Source organism: Erinaceus europaeus, unplaced genomic scaffold, assembly GCF_950295315.1.
Source record: "Erinaceus europaeus unplaced genomic scaffold, mEriEur2.1 scaffold_363, whole genome shotgun sequence".
Taxonomy (NCBI): domain Eukaryota; kingdom Metazoa; phylum Chordata; class Mammalia; order Eulipotyphla; family Erinaceidae; genus Erinaceus; species Erinaceus europaeus.
The window spans coordinates 47,569-72,999 of record NW_026648069.1 but is presented as its reverse complement, the minus strand read 5'-3'; the positions used below and the strand labels follow the sequence as shown (position 1 = coordinate 72,999).

The following is a 25,431-nucleotide window of genomic DNA, read 5'->3' as shown; positions in this document are numbered from 1 at the left end:
TTTACTGACAGGCCCAGATATACAAAGAGAGTTACCAGAGCACTGCTGACCTCTGGCTTGTTGTGTTGGCGATTTCACCTAGGCTACTGGAGCCTCAGTTTGTAAGTCTTTCTGACACAAGCCATATTCTGTCTCCTCATTTCCATGCCAGTATCACTCAGAGTTTATATTAAAGATATATATATATATACATATATAAATATATATACATATATATATATCTGTCATTTTTAGAATTGTTGACATATGTATTTGACCTTAATTCAGAAATACCACATTTATAACAGCCTAGTTTTTCAGAAATAATTGGCCATACAGTTGGAGCAGCATTCAATACAAATATAAATAATAGAACCTTCCAGTAGCATTTCTAATCGTGTTTCTATCAGCATCCTTATTGTAATTATCATAGCCCAGAACTTCCCTTCTTTTTCTAGTGTAAGCCTCAATACATATGTGTTTGTTTTCTTTTTCTGGAAATCTTAATTTCCCTGGATCCTGAAGTGTTAGGGAATTTTTGAAGCAGCCCTCTGTTTCTCAACAGATGGTTTCTATGTTTCTGGTGTAATCAGGTCTTCTTGTGGTTTTTGTTTTCATTTTTTTATTTTTTGAAGTCCTCCTAGATCATCCCCATTTATTTGCATATTTATTTATTTGGTCAGGTATCACATGAGGGGTCATTTCTTCTGCTTGATAGATTTTCTCTTATAATTGAAGGGAAGTTTTGACGCACATTACATTTCCTGGGGAAAATATTACACACATATGGTGAAGGCATGGGTTTTCTGGGGTCTGTGGGCATTAGAGCTGCTGCCTTACAATCTCTACAACCCAGATTTGAACCTGTCATGAATGAACACAGTCTATGGGGCTTTTGTCTTCTGGTCTATTTCCAACTCTTCTATTTCTCTTCTTGCCATCTCTGTCTCTGACACTCACAGGCTCTCTCTCACTCTGTCTGCACTCAGTAGTATTTTACTGATATCCTTATTTTATTGACAGGCCCAGATATACAAAGAGAATTGCAATAGCACTGCTGAGCTCTGGCTTGTTTTGTTGGTGATTTCACGTAGGCTACTGGAGCCTCAGCTTTGTAAGTCTCTCTGACACAAGCCATATTCTGTCTCCTCATATCCATGGCAGTATGTCTCAGACTTTATAATAAAGATATAAATCCATATACATATATATATACATATATAAATATACATATATATATATGTCATTTTTGGAATTATCAACCTATGTAATTGATCTTAATCAGAATTAACACATTTATAACAGCTTCCTTTTTCATTAATAATTGGCCACATAGTTGAAGCAGGATTCAATACAACTATAAATAATAGAACCTTCCAGTAGCATTTCTAATAGAATTTCTATCAGCATCCTTATTATACTTATTATAGTACAGAACTTGCCTCCTTTCTCTAGTGTAAGCTTCAATACATATGAGTTTCTTTTCAATCTCCTGAAGTCTTAATTTCCCTGGACTCTGAAGTGTCTCAGAATTTTTGAAGCAGCCCTCTGTTTCTCAGCAGATGGTTTCTATGTTTCTGCTCTAATCAGGTCTTCTTGTGCTTTCTGTTTTTATTTTTCATTTTTGTCAAATCCTCCTAGATCATCCAAATTTATTTGCTTATTTATTTATTTATTTATTTATTTAGTCCTATATTACATGAGGGGTCATTTATTCTGCTTGATAGATTTTTCTCTTATAATTGAAGGGAAGTTTACACTCACAATACATTTCCTGTGGTAAATACTACACACATATGGTGAAGGCTGGGGTTGTCTGGAGTCTGTGGACATGAGACTGCTGCCGTACAATCTCTACAACCCAGGTTTGAACCTGTCATGTATGAACACAGTGTGGGAGGTATTGGACTTCTGGTCTCTTTCCAACTCTTCTATTTCTCTTCTTGCCTTCTCTGTCTCTGACTCTCACAGGCTCTCACTCACTCTGTCTGCACTCATTAATATTTTACTTATACATTATTTTACTGACAGGCCCAGATATACAAAGAGAGTCACCAGGGCACTGATGAGCTCTGGCTTGTTTTGTTGGCGATTTCACCTAGGTTTCTGGAGTCTCAGTTTTGTAAGTCTCTCTGGCACAAGCCATACTCTGTCTCCTCATATCCATGCCAGTATACCTCATAGTTTATAATAAAGAAACACATACATATAGGTACATATATATATATCAGTCATTTTTAGAATTGTTGACCTTTTTATTTGATCTTAATGCAGAATTACCACATTTATAACAGCCTCTTTATTCATAAATAATTGGTCACATAGTTGGAGCAGGTTTCAATACAATTATAAATTATAAACCTCCAGGAGCATTTCCAATAGCCTTTCTATCAGTATCCTTATTGTAATTATCATAGCACAGAATTAGCCTCCAATTTCTAGTGTAAGTTTCAATATGTATGTGTTTTTTTCATTCACAGGAATTCTTAATTTGCCTAGACCCTGAATTGTCAGGGAATTTTTGAAGCAGCCCTCTGTTTCTCAGCAGACATTTTCTATATTTCTGCTGCATTCAGGTCTTCCTGTGGTTTTTGTTTTTATTTTTTATTTTTTTCAAATCCTCCTAGATCATCCCCATATATTTTCATATTTATTTATATATTTATTCCGATATCACATGAGGGGTCATTTCTTCTGCCTGATAGATTTTCTCTTATAATTGAAGGGAATTTTGGACACACAATCCATTTCCTTTTGCAGATACTACACACTACTACAACTACTACTGCACTGTTTTTGACAGTGACATCCAATGCACAATGGATTAGTATTGCATGGCTCTAATAAATGTTCCCTATTTAACCTACAGTGTTTTTAACCTCACAAATATTTATTCTGTTCTTTCTTGGGGGATGAATGGTTTACAGTCAACAGTTACATGTAATAGTGTCTACAGGGTTGATTTTTCCCAATTTCCCTGTATTTCTGTACATCATTTGTAACTTTCTTATTGAGGAGAAGGAAACAGTCATAAATTGAGATAGCAGGGCCCAAGCAAGAAGAGAGAAAGAGAGACAGCTGCAGCTCTTATTTGCCACTAGCCCAGCTTTTCCCTAGCTGGGCAAGTGGTGACCAGGGGCTCAAAATGGGGTCCTGGGCTTCCACATAGTTCTCTGGCATTCTTGCCTAGCCAGAATCTGGGCTAACTGGATTGCCCTGACCAGCTAGGTTCTCTGTACATAAGTTGCAGGTGAGACTGGCTACCTGGACACCCATGCTCTGAGACTACTACAAGTGAGCTCTGAGCACACACAGACACACACAGACAGACACACACACACACACACAGACACACACACACATTAGTGTCAGGTCTGGTAGTACAGCATATGGTGAAGGCTGGGGCTGTCTGGGGTCTGTGGGCATGAGAGCGGCTTCCTTACAATCTCTACAAGCCAGGTTTGAGCCTGTCATTAATGAACACAGTGTAGGAGGTTTTTGAATTCTGGTCTCTTTTCATCTCTTCTATTTCTCTTCTTGCCTTCTCTGTCTCTGACTCTCACAGGCTCTCACTCACTCTGTCTGCACTCAGTAGTATTTTACTGATATCCTTATTTTATTGACAGGCCCAGATATACAGAGAGAGTTGCCAGAGCACTGCTGAGCTCTGGCTTTTTTGTTGGTGTTTTCACCTAGGCTACTTGAGCCTCAGCTTTGTAAGTCTCTTTGACTCAAGCCATATTCTGTCACCTCATATCCATGGCAGTATCTCTCAGACTTTACAATAAATATATACATCCATATACATATATAAATATACATATATAAATATACATATATATATCTGTCATTTTTGGAATTGCCAAACTATGTAATTGGTCTTAATATGAATTAACACATTTATAACAGCTTCTTTTTTATGAATAATTGGCCACATAGCTGGAGCAGGATTCAATACAGTTATAAATAATAGAACTTTCCAGTAGCATTTCTAATAGCATTTCTATCAGCATCCTTATTGAAATTATCATAGTACAGAACTTGCCTCCTTTCTCTAGTGTAAGCTTGAATACATATGTGTTTCTTTTCATTCTCCTGAAATCTTAATTTCCCTGGAGTCTGAAGAGTCTCGGAATTTTTGAAGCAGCCCTCTGTTTCCCAGCAGATGGTTTCATGTTTCTGCTGTAATCAGGTCTTCTTGTGCTTTATTTATTATTTTTTTTCAAATCCTCCTTGATCATCCCCATTTATTTGCATATTTATTTATTTAGTCCTATATTCCATTAGAGGTCATTTCTTCTGTTTGATAGATTTTTCTCTTATAATTGAAGGGAAGTTTACACTCACAATACATTTCCTGTCATAAATACTACACACATATGGTGAAGGCTGGGGTTGTCTGGGGTTGTCTGGACATGAGACTGCTGCCTTACAGTCTCTATAACCCAGGATTGAAACTGGCATGTATGAATACAGTGCGGGAGGTTTTTAACTTCTGGTCTCTTTCCAACTCTTCTATTTCTCTTCTTCCCTTTTCTGTCTCTGACTCTCACAGGCTCTACCTCACTCTGTCTGCACTCATTAATATTTTACTTATATATTATTTTACTGACAGGCACAGATATACAAAGTGAGTCACCAGGCCACTGCTGAGCTCTGGCTTGTTTTGTTGGCGATTTCGCCTAGGTTTCTTGAGCCTAAGCTTTGTAAGTCTGTCTGGGAAAAAGCCATACTCTGTCTCCTCATAGCCATGCCAGTATACCTCATAGTTTTTAATAATGAAACACATACATATATGTACATATATATAAACATATATATATATACCAGTCATTATATATATATATCATGCCAGTGCCTCGATGGATGTGTCTGTGACTGTGACAGTGTGTGTGTGTGTGTGTGTGTGTGTTTATGTGTGTGTGAGTGTTTGAGGGAGGGAGGGAGGGAAAGAACAACAGAATCACTGTGGCACAGGTGATTTTGTGCAAAACACATAGCACATTCTGACTTACAGCTCAATATTGACACCATTGTAGCCCTCCTTGGCCCTTGGTCGCTTTTCTTCTTTTCAGATCTAAAGACACTGAAGAGGGAGAGGTTTTTGCCCTGAGGCTTTTACTGGGAACTAGCAGCTACCCTTTGTGTGTTGCCTGACTAGGAAAATTGTGGTGCCTGTCCATGAGGAGAGTCTCCTGGGTGAGTTTCTTCTCGAGCCTTTTTTGCTCGGTCCCGTTGGACCTACATATAGCTAATGATTTGGAGATTTTACTCCTTTGGACAATTCTTTCCCTGATGCACAGCTCCTCTCCAGGTTTTAGCAATCAATTGTTTGAATGTCATATCGAATCCATTGTAGAAAATGACTACATCAGTGTCTCTCTCTCTCTCTCTCTCTCTCTCTCTATATATATATATATATATATATATATACATATATATATATATATATATATATATATATATATATATATATATATAACATGTAGAGGTCTGAAAATATTTTTTTAGCTAGAGACCTGAACAGCTCTGGATTAGGGTAGTAATGTGGATACACCTGGCCCAAGACTATCCCAAGACTGTAAATCAATGAAAATAGACATAGTGCAGTTCCCTGCACACAGGACAGTCTGAGGTTGGGCCAGGGAGATGCAATATGCCAGCCTGCATCTTGGCTGGAGCATCACTAAGACTACTTCCAAATTGGTGAGGCGAGGGTAGTTTTGGAGAGTGGGCTGCAGGCCAAGTGTTGCTTCTCAGAGTGGGCAAAGACCTAGATTTTGTAAGTGTTACCTTTTGTCACAAACATAAAATAGCAATGCCACTTGTAAGAATATGCATGGGCATGGTGGGTTTGTCTTCAGTGCTCTGGCACTGATAAACACAGGGCCAGCATTTCAGTCCTTTTCTGTCACTGTCATTCTGTCTCTCTGACTGTCTCTATGTGCCTTCTTCACTGGGCCCTTACTGGAAGTCAGTACATGCATCGAGAACTCGGGATTCCTGGTGTTGAAATTTTCCTTTCTTTGCCCTTTGGATTATTTAGTCTCCTGCATATAGCGTAGTACAGTGGGGAACTGAGGATACAGCGACCCTGCTGCAGGTAACAGGCATATGTCCATCTCCAGCTGCAGCTGTCCAGGCCCTCTGTGCTTGACTCCCATTCTCCAGGGCCCTGAGGCTGACACTCAGTCTATATGCAGCCCTCCTCAATTTCCTGCACCGAATCCTTGTCCTTATTCCATGAGAGCCCAGGTCAAGAGAAGTGAAACTCTATCCCCCTGGCACACACATTGTGCTTTCCCTCTATTGGGCCGAATGTAAAGGATCTGTGGTACTGATGGCCACACCAGTGTCCAGATTTTCCACGCAAAACAGAAGCTTCCAGGGTTCTGAAAGAGGGTGTTTTGATGACTGTGAAATGTCTTTTCCAAGTGCCTCATGGGGTTTCAAATCCTTTTGAAACCTGAAGTTCTTTCTTGTTTCTAGGGAATATTCTCACCTCTGGCCAGAAGGCCCTCTCAACTAGGAGCACAGCTATCCCGGGGTCAGGAGGTCTGCCAGCCTGCTAGCTCCTGGAGGGATTCCTGAGTATTTTCTCAGGGCCCAAGTGGTAACAGGTGTTTCCAATTGCCTTTATTAGCAGCAGCCAGGCCCTCAGGTGAGGGGCAGGGCTGTGATCTCCACTAGAAACTCCTAATTATGCCAATGGAGGCATCCATCTTCCTTTTGTCTCTCAATAGCAAGGGTCCAGGGAGTTTGTGCTACCTGCAAGCAGAGCAACTTTGTAGGGGACACTCATGGATGCCTACTTCTGGGAATCTCTCTTAGTGTGATGTATGGACACCAGGACACCATGATCAGGGATTGTGAGGCCACAGGAGCAATTGCCTTAGTCGGACCCAAAGGGTAGGTGTAAGTGGCCGGGTTCATCCACTATTGTTTGGTCAAACAGTTACCATCTATGTTGGAACTCTTTTTGGGTTCTTTCTGGGCTTGTAATCTGCTGCCATGAGAAGTGGACTGGGAGCCTGGAGGCTGAGTATGCAGCCAAACGTGATTGGACAGGGTCCTGCCCCTGAATTCTGAGGGGTACCCCAACTTCCCCCGTTGGCAGTGTTTGGATGATAGTGAGGCATGAGATTGAATCGTGAACTCAGGAGAGGGAGACATGAGAGTCCCTTTGCATATGCATTCTTGCTTAGCCAGAATCTGGGCTAGCTGGCTTTTCGTAACCAGCTAGTTTCTCTGTACATAAATTGCAGGTGAGGCTGGCTACCTTGCCACCCATGCTCTGAGACTACTATAGGTGAGTTCTGAGCACACACAGACACACACTGACAGACAGACAGACACACACACACACATTACTGTCAGGTCTGGTAGTACAGCATATGGTGAAGGCTGGGCCTGTCTGGGGTCTGCGAGCATGAGAGCTGCTGCCTTACAATCTCTACAAGCCAGGTTTGAACCTGTCATCAATGAACACAATGTAGGAGGTTTTTGAATTCTGGTCTCTTTCCAACTCATCTATTTCTCTTCTCGCCTTCTCTGTCTCTAACTCTCACATGCTCTCTCACACGCTGTCTTCACTCATTAATATTTTACTTATATACTTATTTTACTGACAGGGCCAGGTATACAAAGAGAGTTACCAGAGCACTGCTGAACTCTGGCTTGTTGTGTTGGCGATTTCACCTAGGCTACAGGAGCCTCAGTTTGTACGTCTTTCTGACACAAGCAATATTCTGTCTCCTCATTTCCATGCCAGTATCACTCAGAGTTTATAATAAAGTGATTTTTTTGAAAAACACTTGGTACATTCTGATTTACAGCTCAATATTGACACCATTGTAGCTCTCTTTGGCCCTTGGTCACTTTTCTTCTTTTCAGATGTAAAAACACTGAAGAGGGAGAGGTTTTTGCCCTCAGTCTTGCACTGGGAACTACCAGCTGCCCTGTGTCTGTTGCCTGACTAGGAAACTTGTGGTGCCTGTCCATGTGGAGAGTCTCCTTAATGAGTTCCTTCTCAAGGTTTTTCACTCAGTCCCGTTGGAGCTGCATATAGCTAATGAATTTGAGTGTTTACTCCTTTGGACAATTCTTTTCCTGATGCACAGTTTCTATACAGGTTTTAGCAATCAATTGTCTGAATGTCATATCGAATGCATTGTAGAAATTGACTACATCAGTGTCTCACTCAATCTCTCTCTATATATATAACCTTATAGATCTGAAAATATTTTTTGCTAGAGACCTGCACAGCTCTGGATTAGGGTAGTAATGAGGATACACCTCGCCCTTCTGAGCCACAGTCATGAGAGACATCTCACAGAGCCATTCATATACCTCTTATCACTCTACAAATCTATATCAGCACAAACTATCGCTGCCAAATCATCTACTTCCCTCTTGCTCTTTTTGTCCACCGAGTCCTATCCCAAAACTGTAAATCAAAGAAGAAATAGACAGAGTGCAGTTCTCTGCACACAGGACAGTCTGAGGCTGGAGCAGGGAGATGCAATACGCCAGCCTGCATCTTGGCTGGAGCATCACTAAAACTACTTCCAAATTGGAGAGGCGAGGGCAGTTTTGGAGAGTGGGCTACAGGCCAAGTGTTGCTTCTCAGAGTGGGCTAAGACCTAGATGTTCTAAGTGTAAATTTCCTCACAAACATAAAATAATAATGCCACTTGTTAGAAGTATGCATGGGCATGGATGGTTTGTCTTCAGTGCTCTGGCACTGATCAACACAGGGACAGAATTTCAGTCCTTTTCTGGCTCTGTCATCCTGTCTCTCTGACTGTCTCTACGTGCCTTCTTCACTGGGCCCTTAAGGAAGTCAGTGCATGCATCGTGAACTCAGACTTCCTGGTGTTGAAATTTTCCTTTCTTTGCCCTTTGGATTATTCTGTCTCCTGCATATGGCGTAGTACATTGGGGAACTGAGGAGACAGCGATTCTCCTGCAGGTAATAGGCATATGTCCAACTCCAGCTGCAGCTGTCCAGGCCCTCTGTGCTTGACTCCCATTCTCCAGGTCCCTGAGGCTGACACTCAGTCTATATGCAGCACTCCTCAATTTCCTGCACCGAATCCTTGTCCTTATTCCATGAGAGCCCAGGTCAAGAGAAGTGAAACTATCCCCCTGGCACACACATTGTGTTTTCCCTCTATTGGGCCAAATGTAAAGGATCTGTGGTACTGATGGCCACACCAGTGTCCAGATTTTCCACGCAAAATGGAAGCTTCGAGGATTCAGAAAGAGGGTTTTTTTGATGGCTGAGAAATGTATTTTCCAAGTGCCTCCTGAGGTTTCAAATCCTTTTGAAACCTGAAGTTCTTTCTTGTATCTAGGGAATATTCTCACCTCTGGCCAGAAGGCCCTCTCAACTAGGAGCACAGCTGTCCTGGGGTCAGGAGGTCTGCCAGCCTGCTAGCTACTGGAGGGATTCCTGAGTATGTCCTAAGGGCCCAAGTGGTAACAGGTGTTTCCAATTGCCTTTATTGGCAGCAGCCAGGCCCTCAGGTGAGGGGCGGGGTTGTGATCTCCACTGGAAACTCCTAATTCAGCCGATGGAGGCAACCATCTTCCTTTTGTCTCTCCATAGCAAGGGCCTGGGGATTTTGTGCTTCCTGCAATCAGAGCGACTTTGTATGGGACACACATGGATGCCTACTTCTGGGAATCTCTCTGAGTGTGATGTGTGAACACCAGGACACTGTGATCAGGGATTGTGAGGCCACTGGAGCAATTGCCTTAGCAGGACCCAAAGTGGAGGTGTAAGGGGCTGGGTTCATCCACTATTATTAGGTCAAAAACAGTTCCCATCTATGTTGAGACACAGCTCTTTCTGAGTTCTTTCTGGGTTGTAATCTGCTTCCACTGAGAAGAGGACTAGGAGCCTGGAGGCTGAGTATGCAGCCAAACGTGACTGGACAGGGTCCTGCCCCTGAATTCTGAGGTGTACCCCAGCTTCCCCCGTTTGAAGTTTTTGGATGATAGTGAGGCATAAGATTGAATCGGGAACTCAGGAGAGCAAGACATGTGAGTCTCTATGCGTAAGCATTCTTGCTTAGCCAGTATCTGGGCTAGCTGGCTTTCCCTAACCAGCTAGGTTCTCTGTACATAAGTTGCAGTTGAGGCTGGCTACCTTGACGCCCATGCTCTGAGACTACCACAAGTGAGCTCTGAGCACACACAGACACACACAGACAGACAGACAGATACACACACACACACACACACACACACACACACATTACTGACAGGTCTGGTAGTACAGCATATGGTGAAGGCTGGGGCTGTCTGGGGTCTGTGGGCATGAGAGCTGCTGCCTTACAATCTCTACAAGCCAGCTTTGAATTTGTCATCAATGAACAAAGTGTAGGAGGTTTTTGAATTCTGGTGTCTTTCCAACTCATCTATTTCTCTTCTCGCCTTCTCTGTCTCTAACTCTCACATGCTCTCACTCACTCTGTCTTCAATCATTAATATTTTACTTATATACTTATTTTACTGACAGGCCCAGATATACAAAGAGAGTTACCAGAGCACTGCTGACCTCTGGCTTGTTGTGTTGGCGATTTCTCCTAGGCTACTGGAGCCTCAGTTTGTAAGTCTTTTTGACACAAGCCATATTCTTTCTCCTCATTTCCATGCCAGTATCACTCAGAGTTTATAATAAAGTGATTTTTTTGCAAATACTTCCTACATTCTGATTTAAAGCTCAATATTGACACCCTGTAGCTCTGTTTGGCCCTTGGTCACATTTCTTCTTTTCAGATGTAAAAACACTGAAGAGGGAGAGGTTTTTGCCCTGAGGCTTGCACTGGGAACTACCAGATGCACTGTGTCTGTTGCCAGACTAGGAAACTTGTGGTGCCTGTCCATGTGGAGAGTCTCCTTGATGAGTTCCTTCTCAAGCCTGTATCGTTCTGTCCCATTGGAGCTGCATATAGCTAATGATTTTGAGATTTTACTCCTTTGGACAATTCTTTTCCTGATGCACAGTTTCTCTCTAAGTTTTAGCAATCAATTGTCTGAATGTCATATCAAATACATTGTAGAAAATGACTACATCAGTGTCTCTCTCTGTCTCTCTGTCTCTCTGTCTCATTTTCTCTCTCTCTCTCTCTCTCTATATATATATATATATATATATATATATATATATATTACATGTAGAGATCTGAAAATGTTTTTTAGCTAGAGACCTGCACAGCTCTGGATTAGGGTAGTAATGCAGATACACCTGGCCCTTCTGAGCCAGAGTCATGAGAGACATCTCACAGAGCCATTCGTTTACCTCTTGTCACTCTATAAATCTGTCTCAGCACAAACTACAGATGCCAAGTCATCTACTTCACTCTTGCTCTTTTTGTCCACCGAGTCCTATCCCCAAACTGTAAATCAAAGAAGAAATAGACATAGTTCAGTACCCTGCACACAGGACAGGGTGATGCAGGACCGGGGAGATAAAATACGCCAGCCTGCATTTGGCTGGAGCATCACTAAAACTACTTCCAATTTGGAGAGAGAAGGGCAGTTTTGGAGAGTGGGCTGCAGGCCACGTGTTGCTTCTCAGAGTGGCTAAGACCTAGATGTTCTAAGTGTAACCTTTCCTCACAAACATAAAATAACAATGCCACTTGTAAGAATTATGCATGGGAATGGAGGGTTTGTCTTCAGTGCTCTGGCACTGATCAACACAGGGCCAGAATTTGTCCTTTTCAGTCACTGTCATTCTGTCTCTCTGACTGTCTCTATGTGCCTTCTTCCTCGGACCCTTCGTGGAAGTCAGTGATAGCAGTCAGTGATAGTCGAGTTCACTAAGCATGCATAGTGAACTCGATCTTCCTGGTGTTGAAATTTTCCTTTCTTTGCCCTTTGGATTACTTAGTCTCATGCATATGGCATAGTACAGAGGAGAACTTCGGAGTCAGCGTTCCTGCTGCAGGTAATAGGCATATGTCCAACTCCAGCTGCAGCTGTCCAGGTCCTCCGTGCTTGACTCCCATTCTCCAGGGTCCTGTGGCTGACACTCAGCCTAAATGCAGCCCTCCTCCATTTCCTGCACCACATCCTTGTCCTTATTCCATGAGAGCCAAGGTCAAGAGAAGTGAAACTCTACCACCCTGGCACCCACATTGTGCTTTCCCTCTATTAAGCCGAATGTAAAGGATCTGTGGTTCTGATGGACACACCAGTGTCCATATTTTCCACGCAAAACGGAAGCTTCCAGTGTTCAGAAAGAGGGTGTTTTGATGGCTGTGCAATCTCTTTTCCAAGTGCCTCCTGGGGTTTCAAATCCTTTTGAAACCTGATGTTCATTCTTGTATCTAGGGAATATTCTCACCTCTGACCGAAGGCCCTACCAACTAGGAGCACAGCTATCCTGGGATGAGGAGGTCTGCCAGCCTGCTAGCTCCTGGAGGGATTCCTGAGTATGTCCTCAGGGCCCAAGTGGTAACAGGTGTTTCCAATTGCCTTTATTAGCAGCAGCCAGGCCCTCAGGTGAGGGGCGGGGCTGTGATCTCCACTGAAAACTCCTAATTCAGCCAATGGAGGCATCCATCTTCCTTTTGTCTCTCCATAGCAAGGGCCCTGGGAGTTTGTGCTTCCTGCAAGCAGAGCGACTTTGTATGGGACACTCATGCATGCCTACTTCTGGGAATCTCTCTGAATGTGATGTGTGGACACCAGGACACCGTAATCAGGGATTGTGAGGCTACAGGAGCAATTGCCTTAGCCGGACCCAAAGGATAGTTGTAAGGTGCCGGGTTCATCCACTATTGTTTGGTCAAACACAGTTCCCATCTATGTTGAAACACAGCTCTTTCTGGGTTCATTCTGGGCTTGTAATCTGCTGCCCTGAGCAGTGGACTGAGAGTCTGGAGGCTGAGTAGGCAGCCAAATGTGACTGGACAGGGCCTGCCCCTGAATTCTGAAGCGTGCCCCAGCTTACCCCTTTGACAGTGTTTGGATGATAGTGAGGCATGAGATTGAATCGGGAACTCAAGAGAGGGAGACATGAGAGTCCCTTTGCATGTGCCTTCTTGCTTAGCCAGAATCTGGGCTAGCTGGCTTGCCCTGACCACCTAAGTTCTCTGTACATGAGTTGCAGGTGAGGCTGGCTACCTTCCCACCCATGCTCTGAGACTACTATAGGTGAGCTCTGAGCACACACAGGCACAGACAGACAGACAGACACACACACATTACTGACAGGTCTGGTAGTACAGCATATGGTGAAGGCTGGGGCTGTCTGGGGTCTGTGGGCATGAGAGCTGCTGCCTTACAATCTCTACAAGCCAGCTTTGAATTTGTCATCAATGAATACAGTGTAGGAGGTTTTTGAATTCTGGTGTCTTTCCAACTCATCTATTTCTCTTCTCGCCTTCTCTGTCTCTAACTCTCACATGCTCTCACACACTCTGTCTTCAATCATTAATATTTTACTTATATACTTATTTTACTGACTTCTGGATGAAGTCCGCGTGGCACCCCTGGACCCCGGATCCCGGACCCCTGACTGCCTTCGTTGTCGAGCTGGTGGGTCGACCAGCAGTCCCTTGGGACTTGGTCGCTGCCGGAGTGGCTGGCGGGTCGACCGGGTGACTGGATGAAGTCCATCGTTGGCACCCCCCGACCCCGGACCCTGGACCCCGGGTCCCGGACCCCGGATCCCGGATCCCGGACCCCGGACCCCAGACCGCCTTCGTTGTGGAGCCGGTGGGTTGGTCGCTGGAGGAGTGGCTCGCGGGTCGACCGGGCATCTGGATGAAGTCCGCCTTGGTACCCCTGGACCCCGGATCCTGAATTTCAGACTACCTTCGTTGTGGAGCCGGCGGGTCTACCAGAACTCCCTTGGGACTTAATCCCTGGATGAAGTCGGCCTTAGGATCCCAGGATCCTGCCACCCTGCCACCCCACCACCCGTTTCCTGGACTGCCACCTTGTGGAGCAGGCAGGTCGACCAGCACTCCCCTGGGACTTAGTCTCTGGCAGAAGAATTTGCGAGTTGGAATGGGAATCTGAATGATGTTGCACTCTGGCTCCTTGAATCGCCACAGGCTTCCTGGCCATGATTGTGGAGCCTCAGGAATGAGGATCTCTTAGCATAACCATTATCCTCTCTACCCCTGCTTGGTAACACTTTGTATCTTTCTGGCCAGAAATTTGCATTGTAAATGAGTGGGTGGGTTGGGGTGGAGTGGAGTGGAGTGGAGTGAAGTGAAGGGTGAAGGGTGGTGGTGAGCAGAGTGTTGGGGATTCCTCAGAGAAAGGGTACCTGGTAGGTAGTCACCGCCCCCAATTTCCTTTCCCTCACCCCCCGCCACTTTTTATTCACTGGATTTATATATCTAAATATTTTTATATATGAGCAGAAAAGAAATGTCTGTATATAATATGTATCATGTCTGTCCAAGACCACACACACATTCCTTTAGAAAATAAAACTGGGGGACGGGAACAACACACATTGCTTGCTTGCTTGCTTGCTGAATGTATGAATGAATAAAGCTGGGTGTTGTGTGTCACAAAGCCTTATTTCTGCTGCTGTTCATCTCAAGAGCTACTGAGGAACAGGATTCCCTGTCTTGCACCTACAGGTTTTGTGAAGGCACCAGGGACTGACTGAAGTTGTAACCTCAGAGGAGTCCAATACATGAAAGTCTTTTGCATAATCTTGGTATCACCGGGGTCCCTTTCTCTCGTGTCTGATTCTATTTTAGTATATTCATTGTCTATTACATGCCTGAGAGAGCTTAACAGATTGTGTGTGTGTGTGTGTGTGTGTAGGGGGGTGGGGCATCAGGGGAGAAGAGAGGGCTGTGCATCTCTCTCTCTCTCTCTCTCAAGATAAACAGATTATCTTTTAAAAATATTTTATTTATTTACTTATTTATTCCCTTTGTTGTCTTTGGTTTATTTTCGTCACCATTGTTGGATAGGACAGAGAGCAGGGGAAGACAGAGAGAAAGATAGACATCTGCAGACAGACCTGCTTCACCACTGCTTGCTTGTGAAGCAACTAACTCCCCTGCAGGTGGGGAGCCTGTGCTTGAACCAGGATCCTCACACCGGTGGTCCTTGCCCTTTGTGCCACGTGCATGCTTGACCTGCTGTGCTCACGCCCAACTGACTCCCTTATTTATTTATTTATTTATTTATGAGAATGACAGAAGGAGACAGAAAGAACCAGACATCACACCAGTACATGTTACCGGGGGTTGAACTTGGGGGCCTCATGCTTGAGAGTTCAGTGCTCTATCCATCACGCCACCTCCCGGATCACTAAATTATCTTTAAGTCTTGGATAGAGATAGCCAGAAATTGAGAGGGAAGGGGTGGGGGGAGTGGGGGAGAGAAAGAGAGACACCTGCAGCCCTGCTTCACTACTTGTGAAAGAAGAGGAAATAATACAGAAAGCAGGGTGTGTCCTTCTCCTCCTTCTCCTTCTCCTTCTCCTAACAGCGCTGCTCAGCTGTGGCTTATGGTGGTGTGGGGGGCTGGAACCTGGGACCTTGGAGTCTCAGTGCTTGAGTCTGTTTGCATAAACATTATGCTCTTTCACTCACCCTTTCTTTTCTTGCTTGCTTTCTCTTTTAATTTTTCCTTCTCCTCCCTCTACAAACACCCTCCCCCCCACTAAATTTCATGCTGGACTACTTTGGCCTCAGGAAAACAGTTCGAGCTACCTCAACTTGAAAACAACAACAAAACAAACAAACAAAAAAAAAACCAAAAAGCAAAATAAAGAAAAAAAAAGAAAAAAGAAAGCACATTTCATTCCCCCCTACCCCCTCTCTCTGCAGCTTGGAAACAACAACAACAACAGTTGAGTGTTGAGGGAAGATAAAAAAGGAACATCCCGCCCCAAAGCTGGGACTATCTGCATCTGAATGAAGCCTTTGAAAGGATGGTCCACACTGGTGACATCCAGTTCATTCATTCATCCGTCCATCCATTCATTCATTCATTCTCCTTACAAAAACACTATCTGTTTCTAGAAAGCACACACCTCCTGCTCTCCATCTCCCCAACTTGTAGTCAGTGGTCATTTCCCCATGAAAAATAAAATAAATGAATAAGAGAAATTTCTTCCGCGGGGGAGGGGGAACCTGAGGCTACAGACACAGGCTGAGGTGGAGGTGGAGGAGGCGGAGCCATGAACAAGCATTTGCTTCCAGCATTGAAATACTAATGAGAGAAAGATGTCAGTCTGTCATCTATGGCACTGAAGTAACAGACTCTGGGGTGGGGGTGGGGTAAGGGCGGGGGGAGTGTTCAGCTCTTGGGACATGATGGGAGAGGAGAACCTAGAGGGGGTTGAAGAGTTATGTGAAAAGATGAGACATGTTGTGCATGTACAAACTGTTGTATTTTTCTGTCGACTGTAAACCATTAACACCCCCATGAAGGAAGGAAGAAGGAAGGGAGGAAGGAAGGAAACAGAGAAAAAGAGAGAGAGAGAGAGAGAAAGGTCTCCTGTGAGCCTGCTACATACCACCATGCCTTTTCTGGCTAGAGGCCCCAGATGTCCCAAGGCAAAGCACACCACTGTCAAACCAGAAAAGACCAGTGTTCCCATCTGCCTATTTCAGTGCCTCCGTTCCTATGATTGAAATGAAATATATATATATTATATCTATCTTTCTCCTCCTCCTTCTCCTTCTCCTTCTTATCCCTCCAGGGTTATTGCTGGACTCCCTGACTGCACCATGAATCCACTGCTCCCGGTGTCCATTTTTCCCCCTTTTGTTGCCCTTGTTTATCCTCCTTCTTTTTTTTTTAATTTTTTTTTATATTTATTTTATTTATTTTTTCCCTTTTGTTGCCCTTGTTGTATTTTTTTATTGTTGTTGTAGTTATTGTTGTTGTTGTCGTTGTTGAATAGGACAGAGAGAAATGGAGAGAGGGAGGGGAAGACAGAGAGGAGGAGAGAAAGATAGACACCTGCAGACCTGCTTCACCGCCTGTGAAGCGACTCCCCTGCAGGTGGGGAGCCGGGGTTCGAACCGGGATCCTTATGCTGGTCCTTGTGCTTTGCGCCACCTGCGCTTAGCCCGCTGCACTACAGCCCGACTCCCGTTTATCCTCCTTCTTGCCCCCCACCCCAGCACTGCTCAACTCTCCTTTATGTTGGGGGGGTGGAGAATCAAACCTGGTACTTGGGAGACTCAGGCATGAGAGTCTCTGTGATAAACCTATTCCTTTGTTAATGGTGAAAAGTGTGGAAGAGGGTGACCTACCAAAAGACAGGCATATACACAACTCTCTCTCTCCTCTCTCTCTCTCTCTCTCTCTCTCTCTCTCTCTCTCACACACACACACACACACACTTTTTTGTTCTAAGTCCCATCTCTAATAAAATACTTTGGGGGGCAGGGAGGGAGGGAGGGAGAGAGATGGATGAGAGTAACCCGGAATAAATGCCATTTCTTTGCATGTGATCAGAAAAGGTTCAGACTAAAACATCATTTTACATTTAAAATGAGAACATCTAAGAGTGTACGAGACAGCAACAAAGATGAAAATAGGTGTAACTCCACAGATGTTGGTGCGTGTGTGTGTGCGCATGTGTGTATAAAGGCCATTTACACATTGACATCCCCCCCAAACACAGGCATACACACACAGAAAAGGTGGAGGGATTAGGCCTCTCCTTTCTTTTCTAAGAATTCACCCCTCTCCCCTTTGGGAGGGGTATATAGTTTCCTAAATACACCTACCCCAAGCCCGGAAAAAAATTGATTTTTGAGTAATTAATTAATTGACTGCCTCACTTTAATTCATTGACTGTGTGCCCTGTCCTCCTCCTGCTCCTCCTCCTCCTCTACCACCACCACTACCATCCCTTTTTAAATTATTTATTTTCTCACTCTCTCCCTTCTTGCCTTGAGTCCCCTCACCATGTGACACATGCCCTCTGATGGAGGCATCACTAAAACTATCCATTTACATGGTGATAGGGTTCAGGGCAAAAAGGTTTGTCACTTTATTTTCATTTAATATTATTTTATTTAAGATTGTACTTATTTTTGAAGCAGAAAGATACGACGGGAGACAGAGAAAGAGCCAGACATCACTCTGGTACATGTGCTGCCAGGGGTCAAACTCAGGACCTCCTTGTAGTTGAAAGTCCAATACTTTATTTATCCACCTCGCAACCTTCTGGACCACCACAATGTAACTTTTCATTTCATAGGAAGAAATCTAAGAAACCACAGTGAGAACCACTGAGGATGAAAAGAGATGGAACTCCAAAGGCAGTGGTGTGTTGTTTTCATGTCTTTCTCACACTCTGTACTCTGCCTCTGTCTCTCTCTCTCTCTCTGGAAAGAATGGAGGGACTGTGGAGGCCCGGGTGGTAGTGCAGAGGGTTAAGTACACATGGCAGGGAGCATACCTGCAGACCTGCTTCATGCTTCTTTGAGCCTCCCCCCACCTTGACCCACCACGCGAGAGGCTCTCGATCTGGGGTGCCCACCCTGGTCCTTGCACTTTGTACCATGTGCTCCCAAACCACAGGGCTACAGTCAAGCTCCCCCCCAACCCCCATCTTTCTCTCCCCCTCTCTGTCTTCCCCTCCTCTCTGGATTTCTCTCTGTCCTATCTGACAACAACCACAGCAATAATAACAAAGGTAATGATGAACAACCGGGGCCATACAAAGCAGGGGGGGATGGCCTCTAGGATTAGTAATGTAGGCATGGAACCACAGACATAAACCTGGGTGGGGGGTGGGGGGGGAGAGAAAGGATGCTTAGGTCTACTTTTCCTTTCCTAGAACACTCCCCCTGCACTGCTGTTGCTGTTGCCATTCTAGGAGGGTGTTCACTGCCTGTGAAGAGACTCCCCTGCAGGTGGGGATCCAGAGGCCCGAACCGGGATCCTCAGAACAGGGGTCTGCCAGTCCTTGAGCTTTGCATCAAGTGCTCTTAACCCGCTGTGCTACTGCTGGACTCCCACTAATGTTATGTTTTGATTTTTACCAGAGCACTGCTCAGCTCTTGTTTTCTTTACTTTTCTCTTTTTCTTTTTTTTTTTTTTCTTCTTTTGCCTGTTTGTTTGTATTATGGCTGGAGCTCAGTGCCTGCTTGCACTACAAATCCACTGCTCCTGGAGGTTGTTTTTCCCATATTTTTGCCCTTGTTGTTACCGTCCTTGTTGTTGTTAATGTTATTCTTGTCAATGCTGTCTCAGCTCTTGTGTTTTATGGAAAAAACAAGACCCTGATGGGGGGGGGAAGAAAATGGGGGCAGGGGTGGGGGTTTGGTTTATACAAAAGAAGTTGTATAACCTTTGGTTATACAAAAGACCTTCACTTTTTCCCCTGAGGCCTCAAAGTGCCAGTCAGATTCATTCCACAACAGGCCACAAACCAAAGCTGAGTAGTGCTCTGGTTGGTCTCTGTGTGTAGATTTCTCTCTCTCTCTCTCTCTATCTCTCTCTGTCACCAGTTGGTGGCTGGGGGGTATGGTGTCCAGTGATTGAACCTGAGACTTTTGAAACCTCAGGCATGAGAGTCTCTTTCTATAACCATTATGCTATTTACCCCCACCCTGGCCCTGTAAATTTCTCCTTTCTCACAAATACATAATTTCTTAAGTTTTATTTATAAAATGGAATAAATACAATTTTTAAAAACATTTATTTTTGATTGATTAACTGACTTTTCTTTTTTTTTTTTAATATGCCCCGACCAGCAGGGCGGTGAACAGGGGCTAGGAACCCAATGAGACCTGAAATGATAGGGACAAGAGACGCGAAGAACGAGAGCAAGTCAAGTTTCTGATCAAGCTCTAAATTTTATTGAGAATACAGGCATTATAAGGCTTTGGGGAAGGAGAGGGAATGCTGGAGGAGGGGAAGGGGGAGCAAACTTCAAAGAGGAATGTTCCTTGCAACAAATGGCAGGAACCAAACTGTGTGTTGACTCACTTGATTACTGATAAATGGTTTACCTAAGGGGAAATGGCCTGCCCAGGGGGGAATTAACATTTGTCTTGAGGGGTTCCGTTGTCTCAAAGCTTATCATCTATAAAGCAGAGAAATGGCTCCTGGCATATCCTCCCTTTGTTATAATTTTAAAATTGAGGCAGGCAATGTGGGTGAGGAGCAGAGTCCCTGACAGCAGGTTTGGTGGGCTTAACCAGAGGAGTGAAGTATTGACCTGAATCCTCCCGTGGGGTGGGTGCAAAACCAACCTTCCCGCATCTTATAAGGCTCTTGGTGTCTTTTTGGGGAGGGGAGGCAGAGCCACAGTTTCTAGGGAAACAATTTTTGTTGCTGACACCAACCTCCATGCAAATCAGGTTTGCTTCACGGGGGACTCAGAGGCGGACAATAGGGTCCTCCCCCTGCAGTGCTTTGCCTTACACTCCTTACTGGTGTCCTTGCCCTGCCAAGGTTGGATGTCTCCATGCATAATTCTGAGTTTTATGCCATCCGAAAAGGGGGTCTGTCATCCTCAGGTTAAGCCAGGCCTCTGTCAGCCAAATCAAGTCTGTGATAATGTATTTGCAAAGGTTTTAATGCCAAGGAGTCAATCTACTGTTTTATAAAATCAGTAATCTTATTAAAAATAAAGGGTCCTTAAGGTAATCATTAACAAAAGACTAATAAGGGTCTCATAAGGGGCTCTGTAGTGACTCAAGACTATTTGTGGTGGAGTCTATAACCTGTTGTAATTTGTCAGAAAATTTATGGGAGGAATATATAGAGTGTCCTAGCATGCCACCAGCAAGTCTAAGGGAAGCAGTCAGTGGATGTGATGTCCAGGGGAAGAAACACAGCACGTCTGGTCTTCTGGTCAGCGCCAACTGATGAAATTTTCTTCTGGTCAGCTGTGGAACAAGCAAAACTAGGAGGCAAGGACCAGGTAGAGAAGAATTGACATGAAAATATAGGATGGTGCTTACCAAAACACAGAGGAGGTGCATACACATTAGAAGTCAAGGTGAGGTTCCTTGAACATTGAGGAATATTTTGAGAAAAGTGAGCAGTCAATAAGCAAGCAAAGATGAAGTCAGCAGTGGTAGGTCAGCAGAAAGAGAAGACTTGGATAAGCTGGTGAGGTTAGCTGGAGTATGTACTGCCATGGCGTCCTTTGTGGTAAGGACTTGCCAACAGGGACTCTGTGGATTTTGCAAGAGCAATGTCATCCACCATAATAAAAGGAAAACAAACATGGACATCCAGTGTTGAAAAAAGAGAAAAAGGAAATATGTCTCTGTGACTGGAAAAGTGGGTGGCTTTGTCTATGAGATATAATAAATGGACAATTCAAATTTTTGTAAATATTAAAAAGATTTAGTATGTTACTTCATTGACACTTTAGCCAACTGAATACTGGAGGGTGCATTACCCTTCTTTTTTTATTATTAATTAAGCTTAAGGGTTTTAGTTTTTCTTGTTTGAGCTGTAGCCCACATAAATTTAGAAAAAATATCAACTGAGAGAAAAAGTTTTTTTTTTTTTGTTTACTAAACATGGGCAGGTGAATTACATCAATCTGTCAGAGAGCATTGGCTTTCATCAATGGAGATGAATCTTAAAAGTCTGAATAGCAAGATCTTAATTAAATAATGCAGGAGCCAGTAAAGTGCTCTCACTATGGCAGGTCAAGCGTTAAAATTTTAAGAGGCTTGTTAAAAAATGAGAAAAATCGGGAGTCGGGCTGTAGCGCAGCGGGTTAAGCGCAGGTGGGGCAAAGCACAAGGACCGGCATAAGGATCCCGGTTTGAACCCCGGCTCCCCACCTGCAGGGGAGTCGCTTCACAGGCGGTGAAGTAGGTCTGCAGGTGTCTCTTTCTCTCCTCCTCTCTGCCTTCCCCTCCTCTCTCCATTTCTCTCTGTCCTATCCAACAATGACGACAACAACAACAATAACTGCAACAATAAAACAACAAGGGCAACAAAAGGGAATAAATAAATAAAATAAATATTTGAAAAAAAATGAGAAAAAATTTAGGATATGGGTGACTTTAGGAGTCATCACACACCCATACATAAAAAATTAGAAATGTTTAGTTTTAAATCTTACCATATGAGCAGTCAGTTCTTTATGTGCAGATGTACCTATAATTATTTACTTAGGGAGAGAACTTGTAACAAGTTAATTGATGATCTAATGGTTAGAATTGACTTTTTAAATATGATTTTAGAAGGCTCTTTATTAGAATAAACCAATATGTTATAGAAAGTCAATACCTAATGTGTTGACATGATAAAATATTTACCATTTTTTAGCATTATTTTAAACTGATTAGACAGTTTAAGTACACTATTATAACTTTAGTTTACTAAGATCTTTACTCATCACAAGGCTATCATGAGTAAGCATAGATATAAAACTCTTAATAGATTTTGTTCCTTACAACTCTAATATGACAACTTAAAAGGCTAAAATAAAACCTCATAGTTTAAATGTTCAAAATATTAATTTTGTTAAATCAGGATTTGCCAAAACAAATCTTCTATCAGACCAAAAGCACAATGTATTACCTTAATTTATCAATAATAAACCTCTGGCAGTGTCTTAAAACAAACCAGATAATTTTTAAAAGCAGAAAGATATAAAGAGGAAAACCAGCTCAAGAGCCTCTGGCATGTAAATAATTAACATAACTATTGTGTTATCTTTTACTAACCCAAGCCAGTTTTGCCTGTTTAGTTGAGAAAGTATTTTAAAAGTTTTTTTTTTGAAATCACTTAAACAATTTTAAGTAAAATGTTAAACTTTGTTTGTTAAGGACCTTTGTTTATCACAAAGCTATCACACCCTTAGGGCAGTTATGAACAAGGGTGGGTACACAACTTAATTGATCTTTCACTTTGATTTAGATAGGTAACTTAAAAAGCTAACATAAACCTTATAGCTGAAATGTTAAAATAATTTTTTACTGTTAACATTTATTTCAGATGACCATTTTACACTAAATAATTTTGTTGAATCACATCTGTTGAATATTTTTTTTTAATCAGGCCAGGAATAGCACATTTAATCCTTTTTTTCCTGGCAAGGCCACTGCTCTACACTGACTGGGTTATTAGAAAGTCAGTTCAAGCATGGAATTAAATTAACAAACAGTGGCAGTTGATATTGAGGTGCTGGTAATATCTACAATTTTCACAAGAGTGAGAGAGACTACAGAGGCATTTTACCATGCCTAGATATCTCAGAAAATCTTTTTAAGTAATGAATTGATGCTGATATTAGCTATCAGAAGGACGAAACTGTCCTATATTTTACTCTGGTAAAGGTGTGCCAACTCTATGAGTCTGGATCTTTAAAACCACATTTAGCTTAACTAAATCTTATTTAAAACTTAAAAAAAAACTTTAGTTACTTAGGGGTTAACACACATTAATGAAAACAAGGATAGCACAGACTTAAAACATACATTCTTGGTGAAAGGAAAATTTTCCCTTTGAAAAACCGCTTTTGGTTTTTGGATTCCTAACTCACAGACTCGCTAACCCCCCCCAAGGAGGGGCCTTTTTGGCTTAGCGGAATGATTGACTGACTGAATTTGCCAATCTGTGGAGCAGGGGCTCTGTGCCGTGATTGGCTGCGAGGGTGGAACAGGGGGCTTAGTTTACAGCAGCCGTGCAGAGAAAAATTTTTGAAATTTTTTTTTCTGGGCTAAGGTACATTTTACAGTTTTAAAGAAAGTGGTCTAATCAGTATTATTGGCCAAGTCAAGGACCGGAGCACAAAACGGAGGGGCGGTGGTGTAGGGAGGCAGTCTGGACAAGGAAGAGCATAGGGGTTAGGGCTAGCCAGTTTGAGCCTGGCTCCGAGTAACAGGGAAAGCCAAAACCGGGTTTGATTTGGATGGTTTAGTTTTAGTTTTAGTTTTAGTTTTAGTTTTAGGGGTTGGGTTTAGGTTTTTTGGTGAGGCTAGAAATGTAAGCTCTTCTGTAACTGCAGCTATTTCTTTCATTAATTGAAGCTGCTCTCTCCGGTCAGCAAGGACCTTGTGGAGGGTGGAAATTCCTGGAAGGACTCCTGAGAGTGCCCACCTGACAGAGGGATTGTCAAGGAGAGGGTCAGGCTGGAGAGTGGGAGCACGGATATAGGGAGGGGAATTAAAGGGAGGAGGACACCAATCGGGATTGTAGTATCTGGCAGCATCTTTTTCTAGCAAAGCCTCATTCTCTGCGGGAAGTGCTTCAGGAGAGGGGGGTTTTGTAAAACTGGATAGAGGCAGGGGAAAGAATGCTGGGTTTCATTCTCATGTGAATTAGCAATAGGAGGGTCAATAAAGGGAACTTTAGTAAGTGAGGAGGGACCTGTAGGGAGGGAAACAGGGCTTTTACTTTCATCTGGTGCTGGGAGGCTTTTATTTTGACTGGGTACTGGGGGATCAAGATCAATAATCACAGAAGGGAATGGGGATGGGGACTTTGTCCTGGACGGTGGACTAGAAAGTTGCCGGAGGACATTTTCACCCTCTTTAATAAGGTTTTTAATATCAGGGTGATTATTATAGATTTTTAAGATATCATTAATTAAATTCCAGTAACAAAAGGCAGAAACATGTACACGTTCAGGACCAAAAGACTGATAGTGATCATTAAGACAGTCACCAATTCTCCTCCAACGCTTTTTATCTATAGTGCCTTCCTGCGGGAACCAGGGGCAAATATTTCCAATATAATCTAAAAACTTCTTTAATTTTTTAACCCTATTTCTTCGTGTCTTGAGTGACTCCTTGAGTCCTTTAATGAATAAATAGTTTGCTGAATTCATGCCCCATGGTATTGCTTACCTCAGCCGCTGTGAACACTCTCCTCCAGATGTGTCTCACGGGCGGGTATTTCCGTGGCGATCTCTGTGAGACTTTGCGTTACCCCTCTCGGGCTGCGGTGACTCGGTTAATTCGGGTAGGCCTACCCTCTCTATCAGCGGAGTTTCTAGGTCCAGAAGGCTTCTTCGCCCCACGTTCCGGGCGCCAGAATGCCCCGGCCAGCAGGGCGGTGAACAGGGGCTAGGAACCCAATGAGCTCTGAAATGATAGGGACGAGAGACACGAAGAACGAGAGCAAGTCAAGTTTCTGATCAAGCTCTAAATTTTATTGAGAATACAGGCATTTTAAGGCTTTGGGGAAGGAGAGGGAATGCTGGAGGAGGGGAAGGGGGAGCAAACTTCAAAGAGGAATGTTCCTTGCAACAAATGGCAGGAACCAAACTGTGTGTTGACTCACTTGTGTTGACTCACTTGATTACTGATAAATGGTTTACCTAAGGGGAAATGGCCTGCCCAGGGGGGAATTAACATTTGTCTTGAGGGGTTCCGTTGTCTCAAAGCTTATCATCTATAAAGCAGAGAAATGGCTCCTGGCAAAAATATATATAAACAAGGGCAACAAAACTGAGAGGGGGGAAGAAAAAAAAGGCCTCCAGGAGCAGTGGAATCCTGGTGCAGGCACCGAGCC

At 43.4% G+C, this 25,431-nt stretch overlaps 1 long non-coding RNA gene across 1 annotated transcript in view; it reads right to left on the bottom strand.

Annotated features, from left to right (window-relative positions):
* LOC132536608 (uncharacterized) overlaps nucleotides 1-24,810 on the bottom strand; it is a 34,899-nt gene extending 10,089 nt beyond the window's left edge. Inside the window, exon 1 of the long non-coding RNA XR_009548115.1 lies at nucleotides 24,765-24,810. This is a non-coding gene — a long non-coding RNA (uncharacterized LOC132536608). The remainder of the gene's footprint in view (nucleotides 1-24,764) is intronic.
* Between the last annotated feature and the right edge of the window lie 621 nt (nucleotides 24,811-25,431).